This window comes from Festucalex cinctus, chromosome 21 (genome assembly GCF_051991245.1).
Source record: "Festucalex cinctus isolate MCC-2025b chromosome 21, RoL_Fcin_1.0, whole genome shotgun sequence".
In the NCBI taxonomy this organism is placed as follows: Eukaryota; Metazoa; Chordata; class Actinopteri; order Syngnathiformes; family Syngnathidae; genus Festucalex; species Festucalex cinctus.
Genome location: NC_135431.1, coordinates 21,180,039 through 21,196,054, shown reverse-complemented (window position 1 = coordinate 21,196,054; position 16,016 = coordinate 21,180,039).

Below are 16,016 nucleotides of genomic sequence, written 5' to 3'. Positions count from 1 at the left end.
TTGTTTTTGTAAGAATTATTAGGGCCCGAGCAGCTACCGCTACGAGGTCCCTAAAGTTTTTCGATCGGATTCTTCTTCACACAGCCTTCACACAATAAGAATAACGGGAATGGTGTAGAATAACATATGTGTGAAGGCCTCCAGCCTTCACACAATAATAATAATAATAATAAGAATAACGGGAATGGTGTAGAATAACATATGTGTGAAGGCCTCCAGCCTTTACACAATAATAATAAGAATAACGGGAATGGTGTAGAATAACATATGTGTGAAGGCCTCCAGCCTTCACACAACTAGACGAAGCAATTTCTGAAGAAATTGCGTGGGATGCTGAAAGCCGAATGCTAATAGCTGAATGCTAAGCTGACTGCTAATAGCAGAATGCTATTGTTATCATTGAAGTGTGAAATGTAATTGAGAGATGTCTTGCTGAACCAGAATGCATTAAATAAAACGTAAGTTAAATGAATAAAGAAAGATACATTGGCTGTAAATTACATATGAGAAATTATGAATGAATTATAAATGAAAAGACTGAAGTTTAAATTCAACCAGTCTGAGACTGATATTGAACCCTCACCAGTTTACTGTTCAATGAGCTACTGTTCAATGAGCTACATCCACTGACCCACAGAAGACTTGGTGGCATCACTGAAGTGTTGCGAAATGGAAGCAGCGAATGTGTCTGAACATGCAATAAAATGTATGTTAAATGAATAAAGAAAGATAAATTGGTTGTAAATTACAAATGAGAAATTATGGATGAATTATAAATGAAAAGACGAAAGTTTTAGTTTTAACTAAAAAAAAAAAAAGAAGTATGTCCATGTCCAAAAGTTGCTCCATTCGAGGTTTGAACCAGCGAACCATTCGTAGAGCTGTCTTTGCTATTCACCTGGCGCAAGCGCTTAAGCCAGTGAGCCACCGGACCTGTGAGCAGCAGAGTGAATTGGCGTATTTGTAATTCAAAGTGTCACCTGACGCTGAAAGTCATCAGCGCTGATTTGGGACACATGCGTTTGATCATGTCAGTATAACGCAATTCCTGGTATGATAGTCAGTTGGTATACTTAATATCCGTTTATGTAATTGCCACGGACATATGTGCAATGTACAGTCGGCGGTGGGCTTTGAACCTGCGACCTCCTGCTTACTGTACATGCACTCTCCCAACTGCGCCACTGAGAAATATCAGAAAGCCAGTCAATATGGTCTGTTGTATGTATGGAAGTGGGCGTGGAAAATGGGACTTAGAAAAAATTCAGTGTCAGTTCCATTAAAACTGAATGGGGAAAAGTAGATATTTAACATTAAATTATGCGAGTACTGTAAGTAATATGGAGTCAAACGATAAATACCCCGAAAGGCGTGAATTTTGTTAGCAAGTTGAAATTTGAACGGTGTAAATCGGAAGTATAATGTAGGAGTAGTTTGATTGCAAAAAGTGTTGAGAATACAATGCTATAATAACTAGACTAAGCAATTTCTGAAGAAATTGCGTGGGATGCTGAAAGCCGAATGCTTATAGCTGAATGCTAAGCTGACTGCTAATAGCAGAATGCTATTGTTATCATTGAAGTGTGAAATGTAATTGAGAGATGTCTTGCTGAACCAGAATGCATTAAATAAAACGTATGTTAAATGAATAAAGAAAGATACATTCATTGGCTGTAAATTACATATGAGAAATTATGAATGAATTATAAATGAAAAGACTGAAGTTTAAATTCAACCAGTCTGAGACTGGTATCGAACCCTCACCTCCTGTTTACTGTTCAATGAGCTACTGCACTGCCAATCTATCCACTGACCCACAGAAGACTTGGCGGCATCACTGAAGTGTTGTGAAATGGAAGCAGCGAATGTGTCTGAACGCAATAAAATGTATGTTAAATGAATAAAGAAAGATAAATTGGTTGTAAATTACAAATGAGAAATTATGGATGAATTATAAATGAAAAGACGAAAGTTTTAGTTTTAACTTAAAAAAAAAAAAAAGAAGTATGTCCATGTCCAAAATCTGCTCCATTCGAGGTTTGAACCAGCGAACCATTCATCGGGCTGTCTTTGCTATTCACCTGGCGCAAGCGCTTAAGCCAGTGAGCCACCGGACCTGTGAGCAGCAGCGCGAATTGGCGTATTTGTAATTTAAAGTGTCACCTGATGAAAGCCATCAGCGCTAATTTGGGACACATGTGTTTGATCATGTCAGTATAACGCATTTCCTGGTATGATAGTCAGTTGGTATACTTAATATCCGTTTATGTAATTGCCACGGACATATGTGCAATGTACAGTCGGCAGTGGGCTTTGAACCTGCGACCTCCTGCTTACTGTACATGCACTCTCCCAACTGCGCCACTGAGCAGTATCAGAAAGTCAGTCAAAATGGTCTGTTGTATGTATGGAAGTGGGCGTGGAAAATGGGACTTAGAAAAAATTCAGTATCAGTCCCATTAAAACTGAATGGGGAAAAGTAGATCTTTAACATTAAATTATGCGAGTACTGTAAGTAATATGAAGTCAAATGATAAATACCCCGAAAGGCGTGAATTTTGTCAGCAAGTTGAAATTTGAACGGTGTAAATTGGAAGTATAATGTAGGAGTAGTTTGATTGCAAAAAGTGTTGAGAATAAAATGCTATAATAATAATAATATTAAGTATAATAATAATAATAATAATAAAGGTTAGAAACAACATATGTGGGATGCTTTCAGCATCCCACAACTAGACTAAGCAATTTCTGAAGAAATTGCGTGGGATGCTGAAAGCCGAATGCTAATAGCTGAATGCTAAGCTGACTGCTAATAGCAGAATGTTATTGTAATCATTGAAGTGGTAAATGTAATTGAGAGATGTCTTGCTGAACCAGAATGCATTAAATAAAGCATCCCACAATAATAAGTATAATAATAAAGGTTAGAAACAACATATGTGGGATGCTTTCAGCATCCCACAATAAGAAGAAGAAGAAGAAAGAATGAAAAACATATGTGAAGGCCATTAGCCTCAAGTAAGAAATGGAGGAAGTAGCAAGTAATTGGGTAAGCAATGGAGTAAAGTGAGAAGAATTAAGTAAGCAATGAAGTAAGGAGGGTAGAATCGAGTAGCAATAGCGTAAGGAGTGGCAAATTTAAGCAATGGAGTAATAGTCACTCTTGAAATCAGGTCACATTTGCGTTAGTATACTAAGCTAGCATGAGCATGCTAATCTACCATTAGCATTGGCTTGCTAAGCTAGCATTAGCATACTAACTTAGCATTAGCATTCTAATGTAGCATTAGCATGCTAAGCTAACATTAGCATTATTATGCTAACTTAGCATGCTAAGCTAACAGCATTAGTATGCTAACGTAGCATGCTAAGTTAACTTTAGCATTGGCATGCAAAGCTAACATTAGCATGCTACCTTAGCATTAGCATGCTAACTTAGCATTAGTATGCTAAGCTAACACTAGCATTAGCATGCTAACTTAACATTTGCATGCTAGGCTAACATTAGCATTAGCGTGCTCACTTAGCATTAGCATTCTAAGCTAACATTAGCATGAGCATGCTAACTTAGCATTAGCAGTAGCATGCTAAGAGAACATTAGCATTAATATGCTAACTTAGCATTAACATGCTAAGATAACATTAACATTAGCCAGCTAAGCTAGCATTAGCATTCTAACTTAGCACTAGCATGCTCACTTCTTGTTGATATTTGGTCACTTCCTGTTGAAATTGGGTCACTTCCTGTTGATTTCAGGTCCCTTCCTATTGAAATCGGGTCACTTCCTGTTGATTACAGGTCACTTCCTGTTGATTTTAGGTCACTTCCTGTTGAAATTAGGTCACTTCCTGTTGATATAGGTCACTTCCTGTTCAGGTCGGGGCATATCCTGGCAAGAATCACAGGCATACCTAATCAATTGGCCAAAATGGCCGCTGCCTTGGAGGGCCAGGTTGGCGAGAAACCTGGGCATATCATTTGTCTAAAATGGCCGCCGTGCATGGTAAGTTGGAAAATGGCCGCCGTGCGTGGTAAGTTAGGTGGTAAGATGGAAGAGGTCATGGCATGAATTGGTGAAATATATTGAAGTTGGAATGAAGTGATCGGATGAAAAATATGCAAGTAAATATGAAATGTAGAATTGCCCATGTAGAATGTGGGAAATAATCGGGTGCGAAATCGAGAATTGTGGGTAACGCGTGACTTTTGGAACCGAAAAGCTGGAAGAGCTCATGGCGTGAAATGGAATATATTGAAATTGGAATGAAGTCAATCGGATGAATAATGTGGAAGTAAATGGAAAATGTAGAATGTGGGGAAATAATCGGGTGCGAAATCGAGAATTGTGGGTAACGCGTGAATTTTAGAACTGAAAAGCTGGAAGAGTTCATGGCATGAAATGGAATATATTGAAGTTGAAATGAAGGCAATTGGATAAATAATGTGGAAGTAAATGGAAAATGTAGAATGTGGGAAATAATCGGGTACGTAATCTGGAATTGTGGGTAAGGTGTGAATTTTTAACCTGAAGAGCTGGAATTGCTCATGGCATGAATTGGTGAAATATATTGAAGTTGGAATGAAGTGAATCGGATGAAAAATATGGAAGTAGAATTGCCCATGTAGAATGTGGGAAATAATCGGGTGCGAAATCGAGAATTGTGGGTAACGCGTGAATTTTGGAACCGAAAAGCTGGAAGAGCTCATGGCGTGAAATGGAATATATTGAAGTTGGAATGAAGTCAATCCGATGAATAATGTGGAAGTAAATGGAAAATGTAGAATGTGGGAAATAATCGGGTATGAAATCGAGAATTGTGGGTAACGCGCGAATTTTGGAACCGGAAAGCTGGAAGAGCTCATGGCGTGAAATGGAATATATTGAAGTTGGGATGAAGTCAATCGGATAAATAATGTGGAAGTAAATGGAAAATGTAGAATGTGGGAAATAATCGGGTGCAAAATCGAGAATTGTGGGTAACGCGTGAATTTTGGAACCGAAAAGCTGGAAGAGCTCATGGCGTGAAATGGAATATGTTGAAGTTGGAATGAAGTCAATCGGATAAATAATGTGGAAGTAAATGGGAAAATGTAGAATGTGGGAAATCTCAAAATGGACAAAACGTCAATCTGTCAATATCGGCCATATTAATCGCACATTAATTGCACATTTTATATCTCAATTTATATCTAAATTTACAATACAATGTAATTTTTCCCTCCTAATTTAAATATTGTTTGATGTTTTAGTCATTGATACAGTAATTTCATAACAATTGATTTAAAAAATTAAAAATAAATTATGTACTGTAAAAAACAAACCCAAGTGTGACTGATTTATGTTGGTCATTTTTCTGTCACTACAACATGGCATAATTGCATTTGTGAGACAATGGTGACAGCTCAGTGCATTTTTCTTTTCATATTAGGAGCTGCATAATTTTTAACATGAAGTAACTTGTGTGAAATTTTTGCACATTTTTAAAACTGTGTAACAACTATGGCCTATGGCCCAGTCCACCCTCTAATTTTTTTTTAAAGTTTGCTTCTTATAAAGCAAATTCTCTGCAGTTGCATAAATATTCCACTGCCCAGACAGGATCTAAGCTTAGTGAGCTCTGCAGGTGGTCACCCAACCACCAACAAAGCTCTTTTGAAGCCGCTGACCAGGTGACAAAGGAATTTATTCGTCTGCCGAAGGAGTGTATTCAAGCCCGCCATCCCGAAGCCCGAGCAAATTGCTCCAATGATTTAGAATACACAAACGACTGATCAAAGGAATGTTCATGACCTCTTATCAATCACAAAGGATATTCTGGCGTCTCGCCCTTCCAGGGGGGCCCTCCTGGAACGTCTAGATGGAGCAACAGCACCGTCAAGTGGTGAAACTTGGAACTATCCTTAGTGACAATTCATACAAGCAACCGCATTTTTACACATTTATACCATGATAATTCTTGACAGATAACTGAACTACGTATGATTCATGTTGTATCTTTGTGTGTATGAACGTCCTATTTCATTTGTACTCTATCAGGAATGAAAGGTAGTCAATATCTTTCAGTTCAGTCAGATTAGGCTCAAGTAGAAATTACCTCACAAATTACGATGTGTGTTAAACGGGTTGTGTGGGAAAACTGATTTGCCAGACTGACCAAATTTAATGCCAAATTATTAATCCCTTTTATAATTTTTTTTTTAAGTCTGCGCGAGCGAACAGAAGGGTGTGCCACCACCTACTGAAGCCCCGCCCATAGACTTTAAAAAGACGAGGGGACCCCCTCGCTCCCCCTCTTCCAACTTCCTCTTCCAACTTCGCTCCTCCATCATCTTCCGATCGCTCTCTACCTGCAAGTTTCCCAGCCTGCTCGAACTCTTTGTTCCAAGAAACTTGCCAAACACGTGGCCCCCTTTTTTTTCCTGGCAGCAACCGTTGCCACGAGAGCAGACACTCGCTCCACGCCACGGCAAAGCAGGTGCAAACTGCAACGCTGACCCCAAAGACTTTTACTCCTTTTTTTTTTTTTTTTTTTTCACCATCGGTGATTGACCGCCAGCGGCGAACTCAGCGGCCCCGGGGTACACTTGCAACGTACCGCCGGACTCAAGGTTGTGCACCTAGGCCTTCCCGCACGCCGGCGCGTAGCGGACCGAGCTCCAACACCTGGAGTCGGACAGCTGTCCGGCAGAACCAACCTTGCCGGAGAATCAACCTCGCCGAGTCGCCGACCAATCAAGTGACGAGCCGCGCAACTACGTCAGCCCCCGAGCGGCTCCCCTGTGGAATAGCCCTTTTTTTTACTTTCTTGCCTTTTGGAATGAACATTGACTATTTTCCCCCCTTTTTCACAAGACCTTTCTGTTCCTTCGACGCAAACGATTCTCATAAGTGTGCGTTTGATTACCAACTCTGCACCCCTGTGTGCAACTTACGTTTGAAACATATCACAGATCTGGCAGGTCAAATTTCTCTTTTCCCTGTTTCCTTATTCATTCGCATTCCTTCCTTATTTTCAGTAGCTTTATTTTATTTCTTTTCTTCTGACGGTAGAATAGTTAGATAGGCAGTGTTTTGATTCTGTAGTGTAGCAATCGTGAATAAATGCATGTTTTATTAACTCTATTCCGCCTAAGTCATCTGTGTTTCCGAGTGGATTATTATTCTTTTGTTAGTACAACGAACCACTGAATATCGAGTGTGGCGACTTTAGATTATAAATGACTGATGAAGAAAGGATTTTGGTGGTTGTTTGCTCCTGTTAACCCAAAGCAAAGCCAACGTGGTGCCCCTAGAGGTTATCGAGGTACATACAATTTACCTCTGTAACGTCCAGACTATTATTTCGTCCAAAAGACGACCCAATTATCGCTACATAATGGTGCCGGCCGTGTGAGGCTATATAACATAAGAAGATCCACTCGAAAATACAAGACTTTGGACGTGAAAAGTAAAACACATTTCACGTAGTGTACCTAATCATTTGGCTCTGTGTAAAAAGGAAAACATTTCTGCTTACATAGAACTGCACTGACTTTACCCTTCAGCGTTGAATCGAGCGTCTGTTAGCCGCCATCTTGCGTGTGTTACCACCGGAGTGGCTTGCTATTAGTAAACGAGAATAACGGGATTGATTGATTGATGGAAGAAAAGAAAGAGCCGGTCACCGTTTGAGAAAATAGTGGCTTGTATTTGAAAACGTACGTGATAGAACTCGAGTGTGCAACTCTTAAATTTCAGCTGGCTGAATTTGAAGTTGTTTGTCTTTGTGTTGTTGTGTTTCCGGAAATTGTGGGAAGTCAGGTGACAGCCGAGGTGCATCGCTTTGACCAGACTCTAGTTACGTGCTTCGGAGTAGCTAACCGCGAGCAACGTAAACGACGCCCGAGTCATTTTCCCCGTGTCCTCCTACACCTCGTTTGTGGGAGAAGTTTGAGTCGTGATTGAGCTTTCTGTAGCCGCCGACTCAAAGTTTCAGCTCTTGGCGAGCGGATTAACAGAGCGCTAAGACGTTCGCTGCTTATCTGTACTGTGTACGCATTTCCACAAGGTGGCGCCATAGTCCTTTGTGAAGTCAAGCTGTGTGGCTTGTGGAGGCGTGGTTGAGTACCTCCCCCTCCCTTCTCGTTGGGGAGTTTGAGCCACGCCTGCAGACTCCTCGGAAGGGAGTGAGTCTTGCAGGCTGTCAGCTGTCAGTCAGTGTTTGAGGTGATAATATCACATGTTGAGCTTGCTCCACTGCCAATAGACAACTGACCCCGCACTGCTGCTTTTAACACCGGTGGTCCTTGCTCCGCGAAAATTCTGATTCAATGTGAACACATTGCTTTTGAATTGTTTTCCGTGTCGAGCGTTGTACTAAGTGATTGTAGTCACCGTTAGTACGCAAGGATAAAAAAAAATTATCCACGTCCGATTAAACGTATTTGTAGGCTCAATTGACTGCTTGCGTTTAATGATTATAGTAATAGCCGACCGCATTCTAGCCTTTTACGCTGCCCAGCGTGAGAGCAATTACGGTTGCATCAACAAAACATACTGCTGGGTCAAATTAATATAAAGGAACTATTTACACTATTGTGTTTTTCTTTTTTTTCTTATTCCCTTTTGTCCAGTTCCATACTAGGCTAACTAGCTGTATTCTTGACTTAACATTCCACTTTATTTATTTCTGGTGTTGTGTTTGTTTAGTTGGTTTGGTAAACCTAGTGTTATTATTATTTTCTTCTTTTATTTTTTTTTCATTTTTATCCACATTTTTAATTTTGTTGTTTTTGTTTGTTCTTTTGTTTTTCGGTTGTGTCTAGTTAATAAGAAGGTGTGAGTTCGAATGAGCTATTATTAGAGAGGCAGCTCTAATATTTCTGTATAGTTTTGCAGTTTTTGTGTCCCAAACCCCATCCACAAGGCATTTGCATAAAACTGTATTGACACTGTAATCAGTCATTTGACTATGACTATTAACCCCTTTTAAGTTTATTTTCCCCTTTTCTGCTTTGTTTTTTATTTAATTTAATTTTAATTTCAACTTTTAACTCGACTTCCAAAAAAAAAAAAAACTTTTTTTATTTTTTTTATATTTTTTTTTTTTATTTAGCTTTTGGGATTGACCGCTGTAACATTTCAGAGTTACTCTGTCCCTCATTTAAGCTATTCTTTGCTGAGTGAATCAAGTTGAAGTTAGTGTTATTATTTTTATTTTATTTTTTGTATTTATTATTTTATTTTTGTTGCTGTTTGTTTTTGTTGTTTTGATAACTGGAATTGATTTTCCACAACTATAGTGTAAGCTGTGGGTTGCATACAAATCTTTTGCTTTTGTGGCAATTTCCCTTTTTGGATAATTTGAACCCAGTGTGCATTGTTGACGATAATACTTGATAGCGTTAGTTAAATAACTGCGTACGCCAATTAACTAACTACTAAACGCTAGTATAAGTTTGATCGTCTAAAAAGCTATTGGCAATATGGCATCACTCCGAGAGACTCCCAGCCCCTGTGAGAGTTTAGACTCCTTGGCTCAACTGGTGCAAAAGCTGACCAAAGACTTCTTACCTGGATACGCTGAGTCTATTAGGGATGCCGATGTCAATACGCTAAATGATAACCTCGCGCATCTCCTGAGTAACGCTGAGACAAAAGCCACAAAAGACAAATAACTCATTCGAATGCTCGGATGTCTGACTTTGAACCTTGCCGCGCAGTTGAAGCTGAGCGATGCCGAGGACTGTCAAGTGAAACACCAACTTGACGTGGCACGACAGCAGAGCCGTGACGCCACGGCACAGATTGAAGCCGCCCACGACCGAGTGAAGGTCATCGAGACCCAGCTGGTTGACGTTAAAGCGCAGCTGGGTGAGGCAGAAGCCCGCGCAGATGCGGCGCTAGCCGAAAATCTGGGCAGTGATGCAGATGAGTCTGCTTTCACTCCCGACTCCCATCAAAAGATTGGTGAGTTAACCCAAGCTCTCGCGTCCGCCGAAGAGACAAATCGAGAACAAGAAAAACTGCTGAGAACCGCGGCAAATGAAATTCATAAACTAAAAGTAGAGGTGACTGACTTGACTGAACGACCGTCAAAAGACCAACTTCGGCTAGCAGAAGCTAATTACTTTCGGGTTAGTTCGTCGCTAGCTCAGTCAACCGATGAAGTGAAGCGCCTCCAAGTTCAGGTACAAACCTTTAGGGAGGAACGTAATGCCGAAGTGGACCGCTCATATGACCTGCGAACCAAATTAGCATTGACTGAAGCCGAGGTTACCCGCCTCCGACAATGCCAGCAGGAATGTGAGAGTTAACTCATATTAAATATGAGTTGCAACGCGCGCAGCAGTTGAATGAGGTCTCCCGAGGAGCCTCCCGGCCGGGAGCTCCACCCCCGCACAGACCTCCTGATCCCAGAGCCACAGCACCACAGCTCAAACTGTCACCTGAGTCCGGAGCTGCCTGGAGGACGCCGCCAGTGACCACCGCCGCCGCTTTAGGCCTGGCACCTCCAATGACCGCCTCCCCACACGTTTTTGGGCCATCAGGTGATGACAGTTTCCAACGTGGACCCATGTCGACTCCCCCGTTGGAGAGACAAATGGGCGTGGCCTGGAAAGATTTGGACAAGCTGGCTCGAAACATAGCCAAATTCGAACCGAAACCAGGGGGGGTCCCACAACACAACAGAGTACTTGAAAGACATCAACTATCATCTCCAGAGGTTCCCAATGGCAATCGTGGAAGATAAGTTGTACTTGATTAAAATGACGTCCAGCCGAGCAGTCAATAGACTGCTGGAACGGCAGCCCGCTGATGTGTTGTCTGACCCCTTGGCACTGCACCAAGCCATCTCACGTGAGTTTGACGGCTCTTCTGGGTTGTCGGGCATGGAAGCCGCCATGTTCGTCAAACAGGGAAAGCAGGAGTCTTCTCAGGCTTTCTATAGTCGTCTTCGCGATGCCTATTTTGGGACTCGTAACGAACCCAGCATGGAGGAAGATCCTGGTTTTAAAACGTTGTTTGTCCGAAACCTCCAACAAAACCTTAACCACTACTTGGGACTGGCTTTGTGTCCTGAGACACTGAATAGCTCGCAGCTATGTGACTTAGCAGCTCGGGGCTATGCAAAGCTAAAATTATCCGCCCCCAAGGTAGGCGACGCAGGAATTTATAAAGTGGACGTGGGTCTTCCTTCGGAGCTGGAGGGAGCTTGCTCCTTTGCTCCGAGGAAAGACCAGACTAAATCAAAAAAGTCAAAACAGTCCCGCGCCCCGCAAAACCGGAAACCGCGCTCCAAAACCGACTACTCGCGTGACAAGAAATCGGACGGAGAAAAGCAAGCTGACCACCGCCGGTGCTCCAAATTTGCTAAAGGTAAGCCCGATTCGCGCTATCATCCAAAACGTGATAAAGTGGAACGCGCGCCAGCAACCGATTTCTGCCGCGAGTCCCGGAACCGCCAAGTCGACTCCGAGACCGACCACAATGCAGTTGCCGACGGCATATTGAAGGCACTCCTGAAATTGTCAAAAGACTCGTCAAAAGACCCGCCTTTATGACTAACCGATGGCCGGATGCCCACTGAAGTGACCCACCAGCAGAGGACACCAGCGGAGCCTCCAGTAGCCGACACTCAGACACCTACTAAACCGCCTTCTGACTCAATGATATTGGTACTGCAGGTTGATCCAAATACAGCAGACCCGCATGTATCGCGATCGACCGATGACGTGAGACCATTCCAACAGCTTTTAGGTGATCTCACCACCAGGGGGATAGCTCGTAAATTCTATCTGAGCGTCACCCTGGAGCGAGCTCTAACCTACGAAGCCCTTGTAGATCCCGCCGCAGACATCACGGTGATGTCCAACACGGTGTTCGAACAACTCCGCGCAGCGTCACAAGCTAATAGTCGACCGCTCCGCCTACGGCGGTGCCCACTTTCTCGCCTACTAACACAAAGCTGGAGTCTGTCGCGATGGTACGCTGGTCCATTGGCCCCATGGAATTCATTCATCCAGTCTATGTGGGACTCTTTGAGTCAGTCCCCCTTCTTATTGGCCAAGACCTGTTGTTCCGCTTCCAACCCATCATAGACTATCAGAGACTCCAGATTTGGGCCCAGGTGCGGCAGGCCCTGCCGACATTTCCTTCGGGCCCTGACCAGGCTCAGCTCTGCACTGTGACTCGGACGCAGCCACCCCACGGGGAAGCAGACGTCCCCACAGGGAGCTGGGACACGACTCAGACCAAGGCCGGACCCCTCGCGTCCCCGACAAAGGACCGGCTGAGAAGCCATGACACCTTCCTTTGTGACCTTGACCCACCACCACCTGATGCAGGGTACGCCCCGTGCATCATCGGAGGTGTCCACGTGCAAGGTACACCTGTTCTTGACGCTGTCCTCGCCATGTGGGCTGACAAATCAGCCATTTCTGCAGCATTCGCTGACAACTTGCGAGATCTCGACCCAAACATTATTTTTCGCCTCCAAGTCTTGCCTGTTTCCGTTGAACACGGAACCTCCTCTCACAATAACTGCAGTGGGCGTGTGCGCCTTAAACCTTCAGTGGAAGCAGCACTCACTGAACCACTACTTCTTGGTTGTCCCTGCCTCACGCCCTTTTCGTGGGTGCAGATTTGCTTGTTCGTCTTGCCATCCGTGTGGACACCATCAACAACGTGCTGTGGTCCCTCACCAACTCGGAACCTCTAGCTTGTGTTCCCAGTCTTCCAAACATGAAGTCCTGGCAGACCATCCCAGATGCTTGCGAAGTCTTAAACGAGGATGAAGTGATCGCTCCGGCGACCACGATCAACATTCCGGTTCGCTTGGTGGCGCGAGCTAACCAGGTCTTGAATGCTCGCTCCGCTTTCTTTCAACCTTCATCGGAATTCATGAATCTGTCGTTACTCTTGGAGGCCACGCCCATCGTGGACGCCTCCCTCACCACTCTGATCTTGGTTCACAACCCCCTGGCGTACGACGTTTGAATACCAAAAGCGACCCGTCTGGGCCTGCTCATCCGTTCCGACTTCCACGACTTCACTCTAACGGTGCCTGTGGTTGGACACATCCCATCTGACTTGTTCTTGACTAAAGACACCGGTGGCCGAAGACTCACCAGGCCATCTCAGCTTGTTACGGTCAACCCTGCCGGCCCCACCAACGATGAAGACATCGTCCGGGTGGACCTGGGGACTGACCAACAACTGGTGATTTATGCCTTGAGCGCGTTGCCTCCAGCGCCCTCTAGCATTCCCTCTGGAAACCCAGAGACACCTCAACCAATCACGACTCCAAATGGGGACCTTCAACCGTACCCAGAGTTCGAGGAGCACCTCCAAGAAGTTCTGCACCGCGCCGACGCGCTCCGGTCCGAACAGGACCGCGAACGTTTGCGCACCGTGTTAATGAAATACACACCTTCTTTTGCCAAGGACTCCTTGGATTGCGGGTCGACGGCACTACATGTGGTCCGCATCCCGACTCAGCCCGGCGCTCCTCCAACTTTCGTGCGCCAGTACAAGATTCCGATAGCTTCCTACGAACCAGTACAGAAGACTATCGACGCCATGCTGGAAAAGGGCATCATTCGCCCCTGTAACAGCACCTATTTGGCTCCATTGTGGCCAGTCTTGAAGCCAAACGGCACATGGAGACCAACCATTGACTATCGCAAACTGAACCAACAGGTTCCTCTTTCGCGATGGCCCATGACACAACTTGAACAGGAACTTCCCAAGGTTCGAGATGCCAAATTCTTCACCACCATTGATGTGGCTTCGGGGTTCTGGACGATCCCAGTCGACCCCAGGGATCAATACAAGTTGGCATTCACCTTTGGCAACAAACAGTACACTTTCAACCGGTGTCCATTCGGCTACGCCAACTCGCCAGCCGAATTTAACATCTTCCTCAACAAGGCGTGCCCTGACGCCGCCGCCAGGGGCAACCTCATTTATGTCGATGACATTATGATGAGGAGCTCCTCTTTGGATGACCACTTGATGGAAATCGACCACGTTCTTGGACAGCTGTCTTCTGCAGGCGCCAAACTGTTCCTCCTGAAAGATCAGTGGTGTCGCTCGAAGGTCAACTACGTGGGGATCTTGGTCGGGCCGAACGGGATTGAACCACAATCCAGCAATATTCAAGGCCTTCTTGACATCAAAACCCCCACCGATGTGTCAAAACTGCGCAGCTTCCTTGGCGTGTGCAACTATTCGCGCCAGTTCATTGAACACTTTGCTGACATAGCACGCCCTCTTACTAACCTGCTGAAGAAAGATACGCCCTTCGATTGGGGTGACGAGCAAAATAACGCGATGAACACGCTAAAACAAAAGCTGGGCTCCGCCCCCTGTCTGCGTAACCCGATAGCAACAAGGAATTTTTCTTGGAAGCAGGATTCTCCGACCATTGTTTGAGTGCGGGTCTATACCAAATGTATGACCAGGATAAACGCTTTGTGGCGTACGCCAGTAAAACGTTGAACGGCCCCGAGTTGAAATACTCCGACTGCGAAAAAGCCCTGCTTTCCACAGTATGGGCAATCAAACATTTCTCAAACTACATTACTCAAAGTAACGATTGATACTAACCATCATCCGGTTACTTTTCTTAACAACCAACGTATTCGAGACGGCGTTGTAACAAACGCGTGCATTGCCGGCTGGCTTATGGCGTTACAAAGTTACGATGTTCGAGTCCGGTACACGAAAAATGCAAAGTTACCGCTGGGCACCGATCTAGCGATTTGCCAGAACTGTGTGTCAACTTCCCCGACCCCGCCGACAGACGTCGCCGTGGCACCGATGCCGGAATTCACGCGTCACCGCTATTTTGAGGAGCATGTCTGCAAAGACATGCCTACAGCTTATGTGGATGGCTGCTCTTACCACCACCAAACCCAGCTGCAGGCTGGGGTGGGCATCACTTGGGTCGACGACACACCGTGCAAACCACTGCAATTCCAATTGGGCCCCCACTCTTCTCAATATGCGGAAATCGCTGGCATCCTGATTACACTCAAATTGGCTGTTGAACACGGTGTCACGGTGCTGGTTATCTGCACTGACTCAAACTATGCCCGCCTCGCCTTCACCAGTCATCTACCGGTGTGGCGTCGAAATGGTTTCCTTACGTCAGCGAAGAAACCCGTTAAACACCGCGACCTCATTTTGACATGCGACCATTTGGTTTCCTCCAATGATATGCATGTCTATTGGAAAAAGGTCCGGGGACACTCAAAAGTCCCAGGACCTGACAAACATTTTAACGACCTAACGGACACGTTAGCCAAACAAGGGGTGCTGCGGCCGCCGCTGAGCCTTGCGACGCTCCCACACGAACCCCAACGGGGCCCGTGGCGTGCGTACCGCCCGTCCGTACCTCCGGCTTGGTCGCCCAACAAGCCGGCGACCCCGCGCTTTTCAAAATAATTCAGCACCTTTCTGATCCTGTCGCCAACCCCGTGTCGCCTGACGCGTTGAGTGACGACAGCGACTTCAAAGACTTGCTCTCCGTGTTGCAAAGGCTGCGTCTCGTTAATTGCCTTCTGGTTTATGACTCTGGGTCTCCGCCTGCCCTGCGGTTGGTGGTTCCACGGAGCCAAAGGGGGGTCTAACATACGCCCATGACGCGCCTTATGCAGGCCACCGCGGATTCAAGGCCACTGTCACCGCACTACAACAAGTGGCATACTGGCCGCGCATGCATAATGACATGGCAACCTACATCAAAGGATGCCTGGTTTGCTGCCAGTTTCAGCCAGCAAACCCGAGTCACCGAGCACCACTCCAACAGAAAGGAGTCACCTTCCCATGGTCTGATCTCCAAATTGATTGGGTGGGACCACTGGTCAGATCTCTGAGAGGGAACAAATATTTTCTTATAGTAGTTTGCGCGTTCACCAAGTGGGTAGGATGCCTCCCTGCTCCAAACGACACCGCACACACCACTGCATGCCTGCTGATGAACCACGTGTTCTCCCGTTTTGGGTTGCCCTCACGGGTTAACTCGGACAG